This window comes from Cygnus olor, chromosome 8, assembly GCF_009769625.2.
Source record: "Cygnus olor isolate bCygOlo1 chromosome 8, bCygOlo1.pri.v2, whole genome shotgun sequence".
NCBI classification, from domain to species: Eukaryota; Metazoa; Chordata; class Aves; order Anseriformes; family Anatidae; genus Cygnus; species Cygnus olor.
In genome coordinates, this window is record NC_049176.1 from 12,163,612 (window position 1) to 12,185,821 (window position 22,210).

General features: G+C 51.7%; 1 long non-coding RNA gene across 4 annotated transcripts in view; it reads left to right on the forward strand.

Moving 5' to 3' along the window:
- Positions 1-20,896, forward strand: part of LOC121074080 — a 58,767-nt gene extending 37,871 nt beyond the window's left edge. For 3 of the 4 annotated variants that reach the window (XR_005822096.1, XR_005822095.1, XR_005822097.1), the window contains 5 exons: positions 5,982-6,126; positions 10,412-10,596; positions 12,384-12,458; positions 13,353-13,457; positions 15,853-20,896. This is a non-coding gene — a long non-coding RNA (uncharacterized LOC121074080). Of the gene's footprint in view, positions 1-3,116; positions 3,284-5,492; positions 5,545-5,981; positions 6,127-10,411; positions 10,597-12,383; positions 12,459-13,352; positions 13,458-15,852 lie in introns of those variants that run through there. The other variant, XR_005822098.1, reaches the window with a different exon arrangement.
- Positions 20,897-22,210: the final 1,314 nt, after the last annotated feature.

Sequence of the window (22,210 nt, forward strand, 5' to 3'; positions counted from 1 at the left end):
AGGGAAGCCAGCACATGTCATCTTTAAAGGCAAGGAAAATGGAACCAGCATTTTGTATTCCAGAAATCTCATTATTTTTCAACTAATATGCTGATTTTGGATGCCGGGGTTTGGCAGCGACACTGAGGGTCATTGCTGAACAAAGCAGAAGCGGGTCCATCCTGGAGAAGCCTGCATGGGTAAAATATGCAATTTCTATACCAGCGGAAAATGTGATTCTCTGGGTCATGTCAGAGCGAGGCACTGTGGGTAGCTTCCCTCTGACTCAGGCTTGATGCTAGATTTCACAAGAGGAAAAAGTGTGTTTAAGAAGTTACTTGATACTGATCTGTCCAGAGTGTTTTTCCCAGGCTGGATTTAGGGAGGGATTATCTCAGATTTTCATTTAGTTCTGAAATCCTGGGTATTGGTTTTATAAATTAAACCCCCTTCACAGCAGGTCGCTTGTTCTGTATTGTTGTTTTAGTTTGATGCATAGGGAGGAATTTAAATTTCCTGAAAGGATGGGGCTTGCTCCTTGCTGGGGTAAAGCAACATAGTTCAAATATTTAAAGGCAGATGCATCAATCCTGGCAGCTGAGTATCTGGCTTACTTTGATTAAAATCTGATCAAGATTACTCAGCCTTACCAAGGGACTTGGATTACCCTTCTATAAAAAGAAGAGTAGGAGAGGAGAGGACATTAAATATAAAAATAATCCAATGAAGGACATGAAGCTAAACTCACTGCAAATTGAACAATAATGAAAACATCCTACTGAAACAGGTGGAGGGCAGCAGTGCTGATGGGCAAACACGAGGCTCGAAGTTAAAAATATTGCTCTTGGGTTTCTCATGGCCATGGCCTAGTCTTTTAAAGGTAGACTTTTATTTTATTTTTTTCAGAAGAGAGCCTTGCTCATTAGAAAATCCCCAGGGGAGCATTGCAGGAGATGTGGGTGACAAATCCTTTGGAAAAATCCTTGCCTCTGCTTCCTCAGGGGACCCGGGCTAGTGCCAAATCTCACTAGCGGAGAGGTGATTGAAGCTGAGGAACAAAAAAGTCAACTCTTAGAGGTTTGAAAATGTGAAATGAGCATTGTCTTCGTGGTTTCTTATAGTGGTTGAACTTCAGCTCTCCCCTCCCTTCCGGTGTTCTTTTTCCTGGTTCTTTGTTACTTTTTAAATGTGAAGTTTGTTTGAAGACTTGTTATGCCCTGTGATTATGCTTGATGGGCAGTGACTGATGGGGAGGCTACACCAAGCCCTTTGCTGGCTGGGTGGTCAGCAGAGGTGACTTTTTTCATGAGTCTGTCAAACCATTCAGCACACATCTAGCTTTCCCAAGATTTCTTATCCATATGTCCCCTAGCATCAATAAAATCTGGTCATGCCTCTGCTCCTGTCAAGCAGTGGTGTAACTGTTGATAGGGCAAACACACTTGGGTCCTAAGCTAGAGGGCTTTCTGAAGCCCCCAAACCCATTTATCTCTTCTCTTGAAGGACCATGCTGGCTTGCTTGGATGGGAAGCACCTCCCTCGCTGATCTCTGCGAAAGACATGGAAGATCTTCGACAGGGGTTGCAGGACTTGTGACTTGAGTATCCTTTTGGATCCAAGACAGGCAGAGGAGAACAAGGTGCACGGTGAGCTGACTGCTCCGGGAGGCTGTCTGGGGTAACTGGAAGATGCTTCGATGTCAGAGAGCTCTGGGAGCCTGGAGAGCAAGGCTGAGCAGCCTTAAAAACACTAGTGACTTAAACTGATGCAGCTAAGTGCGCCGGAGGAAAGGCGAGGGGGTTGTTCTGGGACCTCCTGGGCAATTATATACATGGATGGTCAGTGACATCGGCTGAGTGCACCGACAGCTATGCCAGTCTCCCAGTTTTCTTCAGTCGGAGTTAGGGTCAGACGAGGATAAGGTTGTGTTTTAATAAGTATTTGTTAGGGACGTGCTTTCCCTTCCCCCCGCCCCCATAAAACTGTTTATTTTCCTTGCAGTAACACGTGCATCATTCAGCTTCTGCTGTTCCATGTGTCGTGCTCTGTTACTCCGGCTCGCTCACAGCCGCAGAGCAAGGGGAATGCTGCCAAGGCTTTTTCTGGGAGTTTGCTCTGGCTGTGCTACTTCCCTGGGAGTGCTCAGCTGATGGGTTTTGTTTGCAGGGGGAAAAAATGCTCAAATGTCAGTGTCTGAGCTGACCGTCAAGAGACCAAGGCAAGGACCAGCTGCTCCTCTCTCTGTCTCTGCGAGCAGGTGCCTGCATACATATAGCCCCAGTAAGTTTTGGGCAATGACTTTTTGAGCAAGAAAAGTTGCAAGAAGGTCACATTTACTGCTTAGCTCTCTTTTCAAAGATGAGACTTTGCTTAAGGCAGCTTTAGGGTAAAGATGCTTCCTGCCCACCTGCTTCAAATCCTTTACCAGGTGCAAAAATGAGGGCTACAAGTGGCTGTGATACCTTGTGGGAGGGAACTCCTCTCTCAGCCCGAGATACAGCTATATCTTCACTTGGGCTGGGTGTGAAATAGTGTTTAAAACATTGTTAATTGAGATGTATTGGTGAACGCATTTTTCAAACATCTGCTTTCTTGTTGGAGACACAATTTTACTTACCCAGACTAAAGTGCTGCAGGGAAGGTGGAGGCGCAGTGCTCTCTGCGGCTGCTGAGGCCGTTCATTTGCTAGCATGGCTTTGGATTTCTGATGACTCAGAAGGGAACTCGGCTTCCTCTCAGCTATTTGCAGATCTGAAGATCTCTTGTACTGTGCTTGTGAACCAGGACTCTGAACATAGTGCAGGGCTGGGACCAAAAGCCCTCTCAGTCTCAAAATGTGTAAGAGCAAATAGCTGATGGTTCCCAAGTGTCAGGTTTGCATGGGGTACTGACAGGCAAGTCCTGGCAAAACAATAAAGGGGGTGCCAAATATGGGATTCTTGCTGTTTGCCTTGGCTTCTTTCAGGCTGGGATGGGTGGGGGGAGATTATGGATTTCAAGCCTCTTGTTGAACCCTTTGAAGTAGATGAGGAATGAGATGAATGTTGTGCAAATCCGCTGACTCCAGGAGCAGGTGCTTTACTACTGTGAGAGCTGGCAATACTGAATATGTTATTCTTTCTGATTTATAATTTCTTCCTGATCTGGAGTATTTTACCAAATATCTTCATATACAAAGCCTGTGGAATATATGATGGAAAGCCCCTTTTCTTCTGGGACATGTGCAAGTCTTCTCTACCAGATAATAGCAGCTGCAGAGCTCTTGACCACCATTATGGGCCAGAAGTACACAGGCACAGGACTGGTAAGCGCTGGTCGCTAGTTTGTGTAGATCCATGGCCTGCACCTATGCCTGTAGCACCCTTTGCAGAGCCTGTGCGCCCACTGAAGGTATTTAACCTCAGTAACCTCAGCTCTGGGTGCAGTAGGTCTCTTTGTGCCATGTTCCGAGCTCCTGGGCTATGCTCAATTCACTGTCCTATCTGGGTTTTCTCTTTCCGAGCTCTCAAAGAGTCGGACAGGACAGCTGCCCGAACCCACTTGTAACACCCTTACTTCTTATCTTGAGGTTGCTTTTCTGAGAAAACAGGGTTAATGAGTTCTGGCTCCCTCTTGCCCACCTCTAATAACTTTCCAGCCTGATGACTGATTCCAGCTGTGCGTGCCAGAGATCTTAAAGATAATGAGTTCCTACTGGCTTGATATAAATAGATGGCTGAGGAAGACTTTCTCTGCCGCAGACTGCCAAGAGAGTTCATTCTTTATCAGTCCAGGAGCATCTGTGTGAGGTGGAACAAGAAAGATGTTATGAATGCCTATGGGGAAAACCGCTCTCCAAGCTGGTATCCTACTACATCTTGGAGAATCCACCCGTGCTGTGTAACTTCAGGGATGGAAATGCTGGCTCTGTCTCCCACTGAGCACTGTGTGAGCCTTTCTGCTGCTTGCTTTCACCACAGCCTCTCATCAGAGGCTGCAGGACACTGCAGTGTGCGTGGTGTTCCTGGCCTGCTTGGGGGCAGCAGCCTGGCATGGGAGCAAAGAGCTGCAGCCTGTTTCTCGTGGGATGGGGCTCTTCTAGCCTCTGGTCTGTTGGCTGGGGAGACAACTTTCTCCTGCAGCAGCAATTGCATTCCCTGGGCCATTCTTTCTAGCATGGTCCTCTAGCTCATCACCCAGCTCCTATCCTGCGCTCTTTGCCTTCTGCAGAAAGCTGTTTAATCAAGGATGTATTAAAATCTGTGCACTCTGGTGTCAACAGCCCAGCTTCAGGGGGATTTTTAACTATTTTCTGTCCACAGCATGTGATGGATTTCATTGCCAAGGGGTTGGAAGCAGGGAAGCAAAGGTATTTTAATTACATCTGATTGCAGCATTTTGCAGGCTTGCCCTGTCAGTTGTCTTGCCACAGCACTGTTTAGAGTCCACTTTGAGCAGCACGGGCATATTAGCTGGGCGTTTACTGATCACAGAGGAAAACAGTAATATTTCACTCCTGACATCACTTGGGGCTGTATCTTTTCTCTGCCTTTGTGGCATCAGTTTCTTCCTCATTAGAGGACTTAGTTCTTCTGTATTGTGTCACTTAGAAGCAGTAAAACCGAATTCACCCTATTGTAAGGGCGTCATATCTAGGCAGAGCAAGGGTACTTTGTTTGCTCGTAGGAGAACCTGCCCTACTGCAACAGAAATGTCCCTGTGAGCCCCTTTCCCACCCCCTTGGCTCCTGTATTGGTTTCACGGCTGGTCAGCCTCAGGGGGCTTCCCTTTTTCTCAGTCAAGCAGGAGTGCTCCTCCTCATGAGGAAAGGTTGAAATGCTGTCTCCAACAAGACTGTTTGGGGGATGAGGGAGGCAATGAAAAGAGGAAGTTGCTCTCTGTGCTGAAACACCCAAATTGGACCCCCGGGGGCTGGATCAGTGCATCGAGTAGGTCAAGTCGCGCAGAGGGACAGGCAGGAGCGCTGCAGGTGTAATAAAGCACATCTTCAGAAGTGCCTGCTCACCAAAGGAGAGCAACTCCAGCTGTGTGTTTGTGAAATGAGAGTAACTACTGCATCTTTATGTGGCGTTAGGTGTATTGTCACTAGTGCTCAGGGCTAGCAGTATCTGCAATTCTGCCTGGATGTTTTCTGGAGCGTTCAGCAGGTAGCAGCTCCCAGTGCCCATACTCTGACCTGCCTTTTCAAAGTGTTTAGCATGCTGAAGGCAGAAACTGTTCGAATCTAGTCCAGGGTTTGGAGAAAGGAAAGTCTAAAGAGGAGGAGGGCAGAGTTAAGGTCATTTTTGTGTGACTGCTGGTATGCATTTCCACTCTTGCCAAAGCTCTTGCTTCTGATTTAAGAGGAACCCTAATCCTCAATATCCACATTTTTTCAGTGTTGGAACGTGTTTGTGTTAACAACGCTCATCTACGTTTCCTCTTCGTAATGGATATAACCCTAGCTTGCAGATTGCAGAAGTGTTTTGTTTGTGATTCCTAGGTGCTTGATGCATTGTCTTCCTACAACACAGGGTAAACTCTGTTCCTTCCTTCTGGCCTGGGCTGTAATGATGGATTAAGTAGGTAAGTAATAGAGTGGTAATGAGATAACCACTGACATTGAGCATTAACGTGGGAATAAATGAAGTTACCATCCAGAACTAATGGCCTGAACTATCACTGGGTTGTAATTAATGAATGTGGTGGCTGAGATTTACAAGGATATTTTAGGATGCAGCTTGCATGCAGCTTTGGTTTTTATGGCTTGGTTGGAGAGAAATCAATTAATGCCATGAACTTAATGAATGGGCTGAAGATGTTCTCTGTCAGATTGTAATGCCCCTTTTGTGGAAGAGGCAAGAGACTGGTGCACATGGAGTGCCCTCCTTTTCCTTACTCCTGGGCAGTGGAAGAAGATGGGATGCTGTGGTCTCTGACTCCCTGGGTCACTTACTCTGTAGTGCATGGTGGAGTTGTTGCAAAGTATCTCAGAGGTCTCGTTTCTTCCTCTGTTTTATTAGTGCAGAGCAGCAGGAGTCTTCATGGAAGCAGAGCATCTGAAGTGAACCCATACAGCAGGCTGACAAGGATCGCCTGGGAGGGGGATTCTCCAGCCAGGATCTCTGACCAGAGCAATGCCAAGTCGCCCAATTTTAACCCAAAAGGGTAGAACATCTAATTCCTTCTTCCAGCCTTTTCCTTGCCACTCTTGGTTCTGCCTCATGCATGTCAGAGGGGCGCAGGAGGCAGAGCCTGGGTGTCCCGAGTGGCCTGCCGTGTGCCCCAATGACTGGCTGCATCTGCTGCGTGAGCATCCTGGTGTCCCAAACACACGCCTGTAGTGTGCCTGTGCTCAGGAGGCCTCAAAAGGAAAGCTATCCCTCCCTGCTTGCATAGCTTGCTATGCGTGTGACCCTGCCAAACACTTTGGAGATGTGTGAGTAACACTTCTGAGGTGGTTGCTAGGCTCTTACAGAAAACACAGAAGAGCAGTCAAAATTCTTCACGTTAATTGGTAGGAATAATCCAGCCATCTCTGCTAACTGTTGCTTCCCTCTTCTTTCCATGGCAACACTTTCTACAGCAGCCCAGGTGCTCGTAGTTGGATGTACTGGGATTTCTGAGCCCTCTGTCTTCCAAATCGCCCCTTGGAGCACAGAGGGAACATCTGTACTTTTAGTGTGGGCACCATGTGATGCGTCAAATGGCTTTCTCTTGTGTAACCGTATTCCTTTTCCTATGCTCTGAAACAGAAAGCTTTGGAAACTTGCTGAATGGAATCCTTGCGTTTCTTTGGTGGAAAGAGCTGTTCCCTATTTTGTAGCAGGGAGGGAAAGGTGCTGACAAAGTACCGAGTGTTTCTTGTTCTTCCCATGGCCTGAGCTGTCATAGCTTTCAGAGAGCTGGAGGAAGGAAAGGGACTGGTGAGCAAAGGGAAAGAAGATGTCTCTCTCCTGCAGAGCCCAACCAGGATGCTGCTGGGAAGTTTCCTTCAGGAAGGTGCCTCTCTGAAGCATTCTTCATGCATATTCGAGCACCATTTTCTCTTTTGGGGCCTGTTTTACAGGCACTTCTAATGGTTCCAGGGGAACATGAGAGACAGATGGCCAGTGATGAACCCAGTTCAAAGCTGCCCAAACCTGGGGAAGGGTGCTGTTTTGGGAAGGGTGCTGTTTGAGCTGGAAGCATTGCATTTCCTTGGTGCAGGCTCAGCAGTTCCTCTCCATGCTGAACAGGAGGAAGAACATTCCACCTGCTGGATCCGTGCAAGCCAAACCCCAAACTGAACAAAGACTGGATGAATGGTTCATGGATTTACATATTCAGGGCTATGCAGCTCCCCTTCTCCCAGCCTTGAGAAGTTTATTGCCCTCAACAAAGTACACAGTGTGGCTGTCGTTGTGGAGGAGCCCAGGCAGGTCGTTATGTGACGAGGGAAAATTACCCAGACTGTTCTCCAGAAGGCAAGTGAGCAAAAATTTTCCTCTGACTGGTTCAGGACAAAGTTAATGTAGGAAAGCCATTAAAATTAATGCTGGTAAACAAGGATAAAAACCAGCAGGGTTGTAACAAAATTTGGACCAGATTGGGTTTCCCAGCTGTCGTGCTGCTCACTGTCTTAAAGGCAGCAGGCAGAGGGAGAGGGTGAGGCAAACTCAGAAAGCTCTTGTTGATGGGGGCTGTGAGGTTGGGGACATCTGGGTTCTGGTGGCACTGGCTCCTTGGTCCAGCACTTTGGACCCACTGTCTATTTTTGGGAAGCAATGACTTTTTTTTTGTCTGATGGTCCTTTCATTTCATATTTTATTAATGCAGTGGTTATCTGCTTTCTTCCAGAGTCTGCCCTCAAAATTCAGGCCCTGCTCCAGGGCGCTGGGAACTTGTCTGCCTGTGCTTGATGGCAGTAGCTGCTTAGTGCAAGCATGCAAGAGACCACGGCTCATGCTCTTGGGGCAGCGGCTCACTCCAAGCAGCCGATGCTCAGAGTTCAGTTGGAAAAGGTGCAAATGAGCATAGCCATCCCCCCTCTCTGTTTTGTTTGCTTCTGAGAATGAGAGAGTGCTCAGGCTGGCAGAGCAAGTGGTACTGGGTACATGGGTCCCATAGGGAGGAAGGCTCAGGTTTGTTTCCTTGTCCAGTATCTGGTGATAGGTACGAGCTAAATAGGGCCCAGAGCATCCCAGGGAGAATATCCCAGCACAGGATCTGTGTGCTACTGCTTCCTTCTAGATAGCGTGCTGCAGGGCTGGAGAAAGCTAACACAAGCCAGTCACCTTCACCAAAACTCCTGGCACCAGATATTCAGCTGGCTTGATGCTTTGGAACAGGCTGACTCCAATATAACCAACCTAAATTTTCTAGCCCCAAAAACGTAGTAATGGCAAGCTGTGCTTGCCCAGACTTCAACAGTTTTGATGATCTGGTCCTGGATGGCTGTACAGTTGGGTTCTGGTGGAGCCTCCATGTAGCAGCTCATGGAGTGAAGTGAGGCTTCTGAGATGAAGTGCTGTGCTAGGAGTTTCCAGCCAAGTGTGGGGAACTAGAATGGGATGCCTGAAGTCATCAGCATCAAGGAGATGAGGGAAAGTCTGGGCAGGTCAAGGCTGATGCTGGAATGAAAAGCAGCATTGAGGGAGGCCCAATGCACAAGTCTTCCTCTGGAGCCCTCGTCCCTGGGGAAATCCTCAGGCTGCACGTGTGGGGAGACCTCAGCTCCCTTTCAGAGGTGCTACAGATGGAATGGACAGAGTTGGAGAGTTTTCTTTCTATTTTTCATGAGAAATCATCAAAGAATCAGGGTGACAAAAATATTTTTGTGGAAGTGACTATGTGAAATATTTTTTCATTTTGATTATTTGAAAACCAAAACTGTTCATGTATTTTAAAATTCATGTCTCCTCCGGGTTGCTTTGTTTTGTTTCGTTCCTTACTCCTTCTCCCTTATTCCTCAGAGGGAGCCATCCAAACCTACACAGTGCATTCATTTTTGAGGAAATGCAATGTGATCGTTTTCCAGTCTAACCTAGGCTGAAAATGCTTCTGGTGTTTTGTTTGTCTGAGAAACTTAAAAAGGCTCGGGTGGAGCAGAAACCCAGCTGGTTCGGGGGGAGCTTTCTTGTTTCTGAAGAACCACTTGGGGGGTGGTGCGAAGGAGTTGTTTCAAAAGCTTTTTATCAGAAAAAGGAATTGTTGGTAGACTTTGTCAGGAAGATTTGGGCTCCAGCCATTCTTCTGTTAGAGCTGCTAGCGTGGTGCTGAGATCTGGATGCCTGCTGTGTCGCAGAGCTGGGCCACCTCGCACCAGGCCCTTCCTCTGCAGCCCTTTGCTCTGCAGGGGCACCGCTGCTGCAGGGAGGTTGGGGGTGATGCCATCTTTGCCTTGGCTGTGCTTTGTACCAAAAGCCCTCCCCAGGAGTGAGGACACATGGGTGCAGAGCTGTGTCTTTGTTACAGCAGGGACCTGCTGCTATTGCAGTGAGGGGCCCAGGTCCCACTGCACTGTTACAGGCTGCTCAAGCTCCTGACCACCAAGAACCCCTTTCTGAGGCTTCCCAATGGCCAGTGAGGCTCAGAGCCAGGCACCAGAGAGGTGGTAACCATCACAAAGTCCCTTAAGAGAATCTCTTTGGCCTCCAGTTTCCCCACCTGTAAAACAAGCACGGTTAAGGTGTGTGCTCTCGGAGGCACGGCGCACAGCTGTACGTGTCCTTGCACCTCAAGGAGCTGCGGAAAGCAACCAGGTGAGAGCTGAAGTCAGAAGAGCTGGTCTGACGCATCCCTGGGGCCGTACTTATCACCCCAGGGGTAGCTCGATCAAGGTGAAGCGCAGAGGCAGGACTGCGCTGGACAGATCTGGGTGTGCGGATACGTCCCGTGGGACAGGAGTGGTGACAAGTGTCCACGTGTCTGGAAACACAGCAAGAAAGGGGCTGGATGGAGGACACCATCTACCCCTGTTGCCGCCAGCTCTGCGAGCTGCCAGCTCTGCTGTTTGGCGCTGGCCAAACATAGCTGCTCATCCCCAGTCCCTGCCGTCTCCGTGCCCCACATGCTGCTCCTCCTATAAATAGCCCGCCGGGAAGCGGTGCCCGGAGCCACCGCAGATGGCCCCCAGTTCCACGTGCAGTCATGTGTGAGATCCCAGAAAGGGGCTGTCAATTCCTCGCCTAGAGCCACCCATGAAACCTCATTAAAAATGGTGTCCTCTCCCTTCACCCCCATCACCCCCCTCCCTTCCCACTTCAACGTGCCGGCGTTCAAGCACCCTTATTAAACATGCACTTCCAAGCAAGGAGCGCTGACTTCCCCTTAATTGAGGCATAATAATTAGAGCATTAACACATTAGGAGGGTGAGACAGCATGTTTAGCTTTTGTGATTAATTATCTGAGGATTGTAATAAGTTGTTAAGACATTAATTACTCTGGCATGTTTATTGCTCTTTATTGCAGAACAGACACTTTAGAGCAGCAAGTGCTGGTGTGTCTGGGAAGGCGGCGAGGAGGGGGCTGGCCGCAGGAGACCACCTATCCACCCTCAAACCAAGTGGGCTGCTGCTGGGGGACATGGCCTGGGTGGACCTCGGTGGCCAGAAATAACTCCTGCGTCTCGAGGAGGCCACAGATGGATAGAAAGGGTATGTGAGGCTCTTAGGACGGCATGGGAAGTCCTTTCCAATGTTTTCCTCTGGGTTTTTCTCCTCTTTTGCATGAAGCGTTTCCTTCTTGATGGTTGGAGCTCCCCCTCGTTTGGATCTTTTGGTTTTCCAAGTCCCGTCTGCGTGGCTCATCCTCTGCCTGGATCTGAGGAGGAAGGCTGTCCGTATTTCAGACAGGCTGAAGTTCGGGAGTTCAGAGTCAACAGTGGTCAAGAAATGAGCCAGGGTCCCAGCGGCCTCATTCTCTCCTCTAATGGATGAATTTTCTGCTGGAAAACAGGGAGGTAGATTAGGGAAGGCTGCTGCAGTAGTGGCAGAGTAGTGGCTGCTGTAGGCTGCTCATTAGACAGCAAGCTGTTCTCCGGCTCCGGGTCAGCTCCGAGCTGCTCGATTGGACTGGATCTGATGGCAATGTTCACAGAGGATGGGTGGATGTTGTGTGCTGCTGAAACTCTGACTGAGAGAAAGGGCAGTCAGATCAGCAACAGCACAGCAAACAGAATGATGTGATGGGCCCGTTCCCAGCCTTCTGCGTTCCCCACAAAATTCATAGTGTCAGGCCCTCCCTGCCCAGTTCTTTGGGCTGGGAATAACACAGGAGACCTGATGGGAGATCAGTAACAGCCCCAGCCACTGGCTTAGGAAAAGAAATTTGGGAGGATGATGAAAGACGAGAAGAGGGTGGGAAAGCTGTGGGTTTTCTGTGTTTGGTATAGGTTTCCTTGGGGACCCTTGGATCTGACATCTCATGTTTGCAGGCTGTGTCCTCGTGGCATTGCAACATGTGCTTGTGTCCTGGGGCAGCAGCCAAGGGACTAGGAGGGGGTCTTCCTCTGTTGCCTCTTTTTAGAGTTAAAACGCAATGATCCTGCCCAGTCTGCCTTCCCCAGGGACTGACTTGAGGTCTGTTTCATCGTGGCTTCCCCCAACTTGAGCTGGTATCACTGTCACTCAGCTGTCTTGGTGGCTGGGGGGCTGAGGCTACAGCCCAGGCTGAATCCCTTCCCTGGGATCCATCTCGTGCCAGCCGAGCGTTAGCTGCTGCCTTCAGCTCCTTGGAGCCTGCGCCTGCCTCTCGCTAGCCTGGCCTGAATTTGGCATTCACTGTCAGGTGTCTGATTTCTGCCTGCAGAATGTGCAAAGTGTCAGCCTGGCATTTCCTCTTCGGCTCCTAGGGACAAAGCGGGTCACGACTTAACGTGTTTTATCATTAAAAAGATAATTTCCTCTGGATGTGTGCAATAAGACAATGGTGCTGACCTGTGATCCTGGCATTGCACAGCATTAATGATTTCCCTTTGCAGGTAATCAGCAGCAAATGTACACATTTTGGGGAGATCTGATTTTTTTTTTTTTTCCTTTTAAGATTGCTGTCTTCCTAGGCCAGACTTAATTAGCAGACCTCATTATTTCCTCAAATGTAACTTGACTTCCATTGAATGAGAATTGTTCAGTGGATGGGGAGCAGCAGAGCGGTGCTGCAATATTCATATTGTTTTAATTGCAACATTAACATTTCATGCAGCTCTTGGCATATTTTCAGGTGCGGCCCTTTAGCTCAATGCAATGCTGTGAAAGGTTGGATCAGAACAATTAGGATACAGTGACTGGATTTCTGGATTTTATTTTTTTTCTTTTGTAAGAAACACAAGCCTAGATTCAATTGCTGTCACTCCTTTTGTTTGGCAGAATAGGGAGTCAAGCACCCCTGAAGTAAATGGAATAAAAGATGCGCTGTAGCACGTGCTTACCTTCTCTCTTTGCAGAGCTGAAGCCCTTCAGGTATGTAGGATATGTGATCCACTGGGCTGACAGCACCTCCTGGGACTTGACCCCACCAGGTAAATCAGAGAATTCCCCAAAATGGGTCTGGCCGGCTGGGCCATGGTCACATAGGAGCTGAAGGGAAGATGGCTGTTTCCCACTACCAGGGCTCTTGGATGTCTTGAGGCTGGAGGTGGTGATGACTGGGTCTGTGCAGGTCCTAAACGAGCACATGGACTGCCCGCTCTGCCCCTATACAGCCTGTGGGGCTGGTCCTCCTGCACGGGGGTCAGCGGATGGGGCTGCGCTCAGCCTTATGAGCTCCGTGACCTTTGCCTGGCCGCATGCCGTGCTGGCTGCTAATTGTTCCCACCCAGGGGAGCAGCGGTCAGCAGTGGGAATTCCTGTCAAGAATGGCTCCGGCTTCCACCCTGAAACAGCCTAATTAGGGTTCCCTAATTGGGTCACTGAAGGGAGGTGGAGGAGGCAGGCTGGCCATCAGCTCCATGCTGCTGGTATTGCCCTCCGACAGCAGCGCGGTGCCGAGCGGTGTGCAAGCTGCCTGCTGGTGGTGGGGAGCTCAGCATGGCCAGGCTGGGATGTGGGGTGCTGCTGCCTGCAACCTCCATGCTGTCACTGCCTTGTAAATGTGTAAACGTGGTCGCGCTGAGGCTGGTCAGGGTCTGGTGTGGAGCACGGGCTGGTGTGCAGGGTGACAGGCTTGAGTGCTGTGATTCAGCAGCCCGCTAATGATGTGCAAGTGGTACTGCTGCGAGCTCCCCAGGCTCCTCCTCTGCCTCGGGCTGCGTTCTTGGCACTTGCTGGCAGCAGCCTGCGATGAAACATCTTGCTGGAGGCTGAAGTCTCTGTCCGTGTGGCGGAGAGGTGCTGTGGGGGCATCGGGAGGGCGGGAGAAGTACTCAGTCCATCAGTGCTCCTCCTCAGAGCTGGGGATGTCTCTTCTCTTTCAGGGAGCGTCTGGACATATCTGTATGGACTCCGATGCGTTCAACACCGGGGGGTTTAGGCCAGTGGTGTTAATGCAGTGGGGCCTCGGCTTGGTCACTGGAAGAAAGGTGAGGAAAAAGCACATGGCCCATTTCCAGAGGCTTGCCAAAGGCTAACGTGCCTTCTTGGCTGGCTCTCGTATCAGCCAAATGTGTCTAAAACCTTCTCCCACTTGTACTGAGTGCGGTGGGATCCATGAACTCTTATCTCCTATGGCTCCATAGCTTGGGTTTAGGATTCTCTGGTGTCTAGTAAGCTGCTTGTGCTGAATGGAGCATCTGCCCTTCCTGGGATATTTATAACGTCTTGCTCTCCCACGCAGAATGTCTGGTGTCTAATAATGGATGATACACTACAGTTTTGAAGGTACTAATAATTTCCATCCTCTGTTTGACAGTCTGTTCCTGTGAAATTTATAGACTCTGCCTGTCTCTGAGACCTCTGTCTCTCTGTCAGGACAGGTTGAAATCTGTTCTCAGTGTCAGGAGATCCTGGGGAGTGGGTAGGGGACAGACTGATGCGGCAGGGCTGCGTATGCTCTGCATCCTGTAGGAACTCAGGCTAAAAACACACCCAGCTCTGCTTCCTGCAGCCCTGGGGGGTGGTAGTAGCTCCGGTTTCCCAATTGTGAGTTTGGGAAAGCAAGTTAGCTGTGTGGGAGCAAGGCAAACCTCCAGGAGACACAGGCTGCCGTGCTGTGGGCTGTTCACGGGGCAGCACTTGGTGTTCCCACTGCCTGAGGGGCCCGCAAGCAGCAGAGCACGGGCTCTGCGGGAACAGCCCATGAGGACGACAAACGAGAGAGCCCGGAGCTGCTGGCCGGCGTGAAGAATTGCCTGGCTGAAAGATAATGAATACTGCAGCAGGAGACAGAGCATTTCTCTGGGGCCATTCATCCCCTTTATCACCCCGCTAACAAGCCCCAGAGCGGCTGGCGTGGAGCAGCACCATCCCTCACCGCACTGGCGGCTGGGTGCCGGTGGTCAGGAACACCGCACGTGGCTCTGCGGGGAGCCACAGACCTCACCCCAAATAGCAGCCCCCGGCACGGCTGTCAGCAGGAGCAGCCACACGCTGTGCTGGCAGGGAGGACGTGCCCTCCTTTGGGACCCCTGTAGTGCCACCGGGGAGATCCAGGTGTAAAAGCCCAGCACCCATCTCTTTTAAAGCACTTTTGGGCAGCGAGGGCGCTGCGGTACCCTTTAGAGGATTGCTCTGTCCCAGCTCGTCTGAGACTTACAGGGTTATTTATACAGCCCAACAGGAGTTCGGGGCTGCTGGCTAGGAGGTAAGTCAGTTCTGCTTCACTTGCAGCTTGTGCACGAGCCTCGTGAGAGGAGGAGAGGGCAGGAGTGATGTGCTCTTCCTAAGAGCTAATAAAAGCTAATTCCTCCCTTTGCTCCGAGACGGTGGGAAGCATTAGCGGCTGGCTGAGTGCCTCCCGCGCTGCGGCAGCATGCTGGGTGCCTCCTTCCTCCCGGCTGGGAGCAAAGCCTGTCACCCCGTGGAGGGGAAGGCATCTCAGCAAGAGCTGCGCGGTCTGCGGCTGCGTGAGCGGGCACCCGTGGTGCTGCCTGTAGCTGGCAGCCCTCCTGCCAAGGTAAACTAGCCAAATAACCCAGACAGGTGGCCAAGGGAGCGCGGGCGGTAGCCCTGTGGGCAATTTCCCAGTTGCGAGCAAGCTCCTCTACCTCTGCTGCAGGGTTTGGGGTGGGAAAAGCTCCGTTCCTGACCCCGCTGGTGTGTGAGAGGCCCCTGAAAGGCTGTGCCCAGAGCAGCGAGCACTGTGCCCCCATCCAGAGCGTGCACCCAGTGCACGGTGTGCCCGGCCTGCCTGCCCCCCTGCCAGAGCCCACGGCACATGGGCATGCAGCAGGGCTGGTTACCAGTAATTGGAAGGTCTGTCTTTTTTCTTTTCCCTCCTGCCTCCATATCCTTTGTTTCTCCTTTTGTTCCCACTGTAGGATGGGTTTTTTTTGTTCCTTGATAAACATCCAGTGCCTCAGCAGGCAGGGCTGGGGGAAGATGAGGAAGAGGAGAAAGGAAAGCAAACACGAGGCACTGTGCTTGGGTGTCCTCAGTGTCCTCAGCAGTGCTGGTGGCTTGGGGGGGCACAAAGGAGGAGAAGGGCTGTGAAGCCTTGCAGGTGGAGGGTGCAGGGAGCACCGTGATGGGCAATTAGGTTGTTCCAGCAAGGGCAGAAACAGCAGGGCAGCAGCAGCAGAGAGGAGGCTGAGGAGCTCTGTGATCCTCAGTCCCAGTTCTGACTTGTTAAGGGTGCTGGATAGGGCAGGTTGTGTCTAGTGGCCCTTCAGGGAGGGCTGCGTTTCCAGGGGGGCACCCTGGTGGCGGGGGGGGCCCGTTCCTGCCCTGAGCTCTTCCAGCCCCACATATGAGAGGAGTTGGCTTACAATCTGCAAACATCTGGCTCTTAAAACATCTGGCTCTTTCTTCTCTTGCCAGCACCATTAAACGTCAAGTTGAAGGGAAGCGCAATCCATCACCTTCCTCGTGGGCTGCCACTCAGCCGAGAGTAACAGAGATCAGCCTTCAATCACACGGGGGCCGGAGCTGAAGGAAACCTTCTGGAGGACACAGTGGAGAAATATTTTCATTAGCGGAGGAGGACCTGACAGAGATGAAGTGTCCCTTCACCTCGCCTGCTGGACCTCTGCCCTGCCTGGCGCTAACAGGACGAGCGAACACCGACCGAGCAGCTCGTGCCAGCTGCCAAGTTTTAAGGGCTGGCTGCATCCAGATGTGCAAAACAGCCGTGACGTGGAGAACAGGGCTTTTATAGCCTGGTGGATGGCTTTGCTCTTCTCCTGCCTGTCTACAAGTGAACAGGTGCCCTAGTACAGGCCAGAAAAAGTTGTCCTTGGGCGATAAGGTCCCGGAGTGCAGGAGGTATGGTGGGCTCTGCCTCCTGCAGTGTGTTTGCAAATGTAACAGGACTGCCCTTGGGGTGGGGGGTTTTCTCTGCTTCTCTCCAAGGAAAGCCGTTTCACAGCCTGCTGTTGCAGTCATATTCTCTTAGTCTGCGTCCCCCCATGGCAGTCGAGGTGCCCAGGACTCACTTGTGCTCTTTGTGTCAATTGTGCTGGGGAAATGCACGCAGCATGCTGGCTGGGAGCCTGGCACAGGCAGGGTCTGGTCCTCCACTCACAGTTTAAGGATGCCTCACCAGGTCCTGTCTTGCAGGTTGAAGGGAAGTTGTTTTAAATTGCGTGACACATACCTTTGCGGGCAAAAAGAACGGGAAAAAACAAACAAAACCAACAAACTCTGGCCAGTGGGGATGTCTTTAGTTCTTTGCAAAGGACCATTAACGTCTCTCTCTAATTCCCTGAAGATTGTTCTTGCTCTGCAGGTGCCCGTGATGCTGCACTCACACCAGCACAGCCCTGCCACAGAGGTAATGCAGTGCCCCAGAGACAGTGGCTTGCAGAGAGCCTCACCTCCGCTGCCTCTTCTCCAGGTGCCCAACACGGCACGGCTCTCGAGGGGCTTGGACATTCACTTCTTCTGCGATGTTTGTTTTTTTTTTTTTTAGTAGCAATCTGGTTTGAGCTTCCTCAGCCCCGCAGCCAAGGCGTTGACATGGGACACAAATCAGTTGGCTTCAGGCTTTGGCTGTGCTGCTAACCGGCTGTGCAAATTTCCGAGTGCCTCATGCCTCAGTTTCCTCTTTTGTGAAATAAAGGTGGAGGAGAGAAGCTCCCAAACGCCTCCCCTGAGCTGCACCAAGCTCTCCCTTCCCTACCCAGAGGGGTGCTCAGGGGCCAGCTGCACGCTCGGGTGTCTGCGCTGCTTTTTCGCAGAGAGCGCGTTCCCATACTGAGGCATCTCTTGCTCTCTCCTCCTCCCTTTCTGAACTGAGAGCAGACAGAATTAGAGGAAAACTTGGCTTCTGAGCTTTTTTTTCCCCTGACCCCTTCACCTGGCTTGTTTTTCTTTTTTTTTTCCTCCTACGGTTTCAGCTGGCTGAATTTCAGCACCAGCCTATTGCAAGGAAGGGCACGTGCTAGCTTACAGAGGGAGAGAGACCCGAGGAAGGATAAATCTGGAGGCAATGAGGTCAGGGGGAGGCAAGTCAGCTGCTCTGACACTTTTATTATGGAGCGAGGCTGCTTGGGAGTGAATCTTGCTCGAAGCATATGTGGTAGGATGACATTTCCACCAGGACCCGGCAGTAACCTTCCCCAGCCCTATGCTCGCCTGCTTCTGGGGCGAGGGGACTGAATGTCAGCTGGAAATGCCACAGGCAGCAGCAGGGCTGCTGGGGTGAGTCCCTGCCATGCGCTGGCCTTGGCCACCATTTCCCTTGCCTCCTGGGTCTGTTGGGCTCTGACTTGTGGCAGAGCTGTTGGTACAGCGTTGGGGCGTCTCAGATGGGCCTGACTTTGCAGCCAGAAACCTTTGGTGACTTCAGCTTATGAACAAGGGGGGTGTTTTGAAAGGGAGGTGTTGGCTTCTGTGTGCTTCTCGTTCTAGAAATGAAGAGGTTGCAGCAGAGATCACAATGAAATCCTCCTTGGAGTTGCCCAGAAGGATCAGGAGCTTCAAGGCAAGCTTACCCCCGAGAAGGAAGATCTGATTGCTCAATAAAATGGTGAGATGTTGCTGGCTGTGCTGTGCAGGGGCTGGAGGCCAGGAGAGGCTTTGATACTTTGCATTATCACTGTCAGCTTCGATTGCACGTGGAGGAGGCGATGCTGTGGCTGGCGGTGGCTAACTGAACGTCACTGGGAGAGATGACATTTTTCCCCCATGAGGGTGCTACATCCTTGCCTTTCCCTTTGGCTCACATCAAGAGCTGCTTGCTCCCAGCGCCAAGTGGGACGTACGTGCGTGATGCCCGAGGGATGGTGCATGCAGCGGTGAGCACCGCTTCTCGCTGTGTCAGCAGGCAGCTCTGTGGTGCTGGTAACTCTCCAGCACTAGGGGCTGATGGGTGGGTGACCAGAGGGCAGATGCTTGTCCCTGTCTGAGACAAACCAGGGCCGTTGGGAGCTGCTGTTTGCCACCCTGGGGAGCAGTGTGCAGGAGGGTCCCTTGCCATGCTGGCAGCCTCCGGCCAGCAGGAGGTCTGCCAGGGATGTCCCCTCAGAGCCACAAGAACTCAGGCCTGAGCGAAGTCTCAGGGTCTGAGGGACAGACAAATGTGTTTTAATGGCTAATGTTCCCCCCAGGCTTGCTCTTGCCTCCTCTAAACAGGAGCTAATCTGGTAGAAGAGTGCCCGTGCCCACACTGCTCCAGCAGCCCCTTTGCCAGCCTGCTGTTCTCAAGGGCAATTTCAGCAAAGCCCGAGTGCTGCTCTGGGTCCAGCTTTCATCTTCCAGCTGGTTACGGAGGAAAGAATGGAGGTGGTTGCTGCTGCCAGGCTGTGCTAGAAAACAGGCAGGGGACAGGCCTTTTTGTGCACTTCAAGATCTAAGAGCTTAATCTGATTCTGCTTCTCTATTAGCCCTGATCCTGTCTTGCATCTTTTCCAGCTGATGCCTGAGCCTATCTTTTTGTTTTCCTTTCTCCCCTTTTCCCTCACCTTATGAAAAATGGCTTTGCCATCTGCATCTGTCAGGAGTCCACAGAGCGGGGTGTACGGCTCAGTGAATATACAAATGTGCGGTTGGATTGTGGCCCCTTCCAGCAGACCAGAGCTGAATACCAACGTGCAGGAGGGTGAGTGCGTTCCCTTCTTCTGCTGCTGGTGCCTCTGATAGTTGTTTTTTTTTTTAATCCTGAGGAGGTGTGAGCATTGCCTTTGGGAGCAATGCTTCCTTCTGCTCTTGTTCCACCTTGCCAAGGTTCAGCTCTCTGCCATCCATCATCGGATGAGTCCTCTCCTCACTCCTGCATATGAGCTGCTGGTGGGATTGCTGGGGAAACTGTTTCACCCTGCTTTTCCTACCAACCTTTCCCCTCTCGTTTTGCATCTCACCTCCCAGGCTCGTTAAAGGGCAGCAGGCAGGCTGGGGCTTGAGGACACTTGTCTTTGCTTGCTGATGCCAAGTGGTTTTGGATAGAAGCGAGGATGAGGCAGAGGGAGGAGACTGTCCAACCCTACACACATAGCTAAAAATGTGATTTTAGAATGGAAGCTTTCAGCACAGGACTCCTAGGGTGCTTTCAACACCTCTTACATGTGCTCCCACGTCTTGGCCTTGGTGTGTCCCCTGTCCCTGTGAGGAGGCTGTGCAGGGAGGGACGCACCCAGCTGGGAGATGCTCAGGTGCCGTAACTCTGCAGGTCACCCAGGTGTCCACGGGGAGGTGACACCCTGCCTTGGCACTGCTGGGTGTGCTCGCCTCCATCCTAACTCTTGGTTTCTTGCAGCCTGGTGTGAGCTGCTTCCAAAAAATTCTTTAAGCCAGGTGGGCTCGGAGGAGCAGGCAGAAAATGAAATGAGTGCCTCCACACTCCTGCCACAGCTATCTGGTCAAGGGGGGGGAATTTTCTGGGAGGGCGGCCCCCTGCTTTGGCAGGAGGAGAGAGCTGGCAGCTTGAGCTGAGCTGGTTTTTTGACAAGCAGATGGATGTTCAGCAGGGGCCCAAGAAAACCTTCTAGCTCCAGGCTAGTTGCGAGCCCTCCAAACCATAGCGTTGTGCTGACGCAAAGAAAGCATCGCTCCGTCGGTTCTGGGTCTGAATTACCTCTTCTGGGTGCCTGGCTCGGGGGGCAGCGCCCGTCCCCTCCTGCCACCCATCACGGGAGGTGCCAGCTGCCTGCTTCTGGCTGGGCAGGGATGCAGCAGGAACCACCAAGCTGCAAACCACCACGCGAGGAGGGAAGAAGGCGAGCGATGGCAGGTTCCTCCAGCGTCTCCACGCCGTGGGGCTCTTGGCGAGCAGGCGCCAGCCTGCTTTGAAAGCTCTTCGTGCTCCTGCAGGTGGGAGCCAATTTGTCTGCTTTCCTGCCCAGGTGCCATCTGCTGTAGGATCGCCTGTGTTACGGATGAACGCAACGGGGATGGCGAAGGGGAGGTGGGGGAGACGAGCCTCAAACTTTCCTGGGTAACTTCAGCGCTCCTTGCAGCTCCCTCTCCCCTGCATCGCGGCGGGGAAATCACAGCCTGTCATTTGTCGTTCCTGGAGCGTGATAGGGAGCTGAGGCGCTGCTAATAGCAAGCTATCATTTTAATGCTAATTTCCCACCATTAGATCAGGCTGGGGGAGGCACAGCCTCCGAGGAGGGAAGTCATTAGCAGATGGAGGGGGGGGGGGGAAATGTGTGGGGCTTGTTCTGCACCCCAAGAAGGGACTTCCAGGGGGGCAGATGATTAACAACCACTGGGGAAATAGGGAGCAGATGCTGGGGTCAGTCTCTGGTGGCTGTGGGAGGGAGGGAGAGGGATGCTTTGTTCCAAGTCTCCTTCCCACATGGCTTCCTTGAGTGCCTCAGGCTTTTGGGTTGAATTTGGTGTTTGCTGTTTGTTGCCAGCCCCCAGCGCTTGGTGGCTGTGGGGGTGCTCAGAACAGTAGCAGGACTGTGCTGGTGGCTGGGTCATCCTGTTTAGGAAGGAGCCAGGTCTCACCAGGGTTGGGTTTAGTGACCGTCCCCACTTTAGGACCGTGGATATCCCTGTTGGGTGGTGGGTTTCAGGGAAATTTGCAACCTGCTTGGCTGGCTGGTGCAAAATGGGGGTGCTGCCCCCAGCCTGGTGCTGCTGCCCAAGGTCACTGATGGCCTTGTGCCATCTACCCGAAAGCAAAAAAGAAAGTTGCCCTTTTTCCATAAAAACAAGCTCAACTGCCCCAAGCTCATGAGCTGGCAGGAGTTGGGAGTCATGAAGGAAAGCCAACTGTTTCCCTGCCCTTTCCAGCGGTGGGGATCTCACATCCCACCTCTTGGTCCGTCTGCTGTAGCCATGCTTACCGAGTGGCAAAGCCCCTGGTACTCCTCAGCCTCCTGTAGTTGCTCCTGGGAAGGTGGAAGGGAGGTGACTGACTGGTCGTGGTGGGAGCGGGAGGCCTCTTTGGGACTGTTGGTGGTCAGAGCGGGTCCTCTGCCACTTCTGGACCTGCTTGGAGATCTTGGGGCTAGAGGGAAATGAGCTCAGCTGCTGTGCCTGGCTGGGAAGAAACTGGTTACCTCTTGCTGGGGGCTGGCATTGATTTAAAGCAAGGGCCTGGTTGTCTCCCTCAGTGGGACACGTCTCCTGAAGATCCACCAGCCTGTGCTGATGTGCAGACCATTAGAATTATTTCGTATGGAAGCACACATGGGTTTTTCAAGACCTTTTACAAAACATTTTGGTGTCTAGCAGAGAGGCAATGGAGAACAAACCCAGCCATGATGAAGGGCAAGAAAACCAGTAACTGGTTAAGAGAGAGCCAGGAGGGGGACCATCCTGCAGGAGGACACTAGCATGAGGTTACAGCAGCATTGCTCGGTGTGGTTCCCAACTATCAGATCTGCCCCAGGGTGGATCACAAGTCACTGGTTTTAGGGAGCAATTTCCAGCCAAAAAATGGCTCCTGTCTTGGCTAGAGCCTCTTCTGCACCTTGAGCAAGGAGACATTTAAAAAAAAAGAAAAAAGAAAAGTGATGGGCTGTTTTTTTCCTAGCTGAGGAGAAGCAAACAAGTGGCTAAGTGAGGAAATCAACGCCTCATGCGTGTCCAAGAATAATATAATCAAGTAATTTTTTGGGGAAAAAAGCAGTAGTGTTGCTTTTCCCAGTTCAGCACTCTGAATGATGAGCCTACAAGCTGGAGGGGGAGCTCCCGGGAGAGGCGCCTGTGTGCGGGAGACAGACAACAAGTGTCTCGGATGGGCCCGTGTCTGCAGCGATCTCTCTCTAATTTTCTACATCAGTGA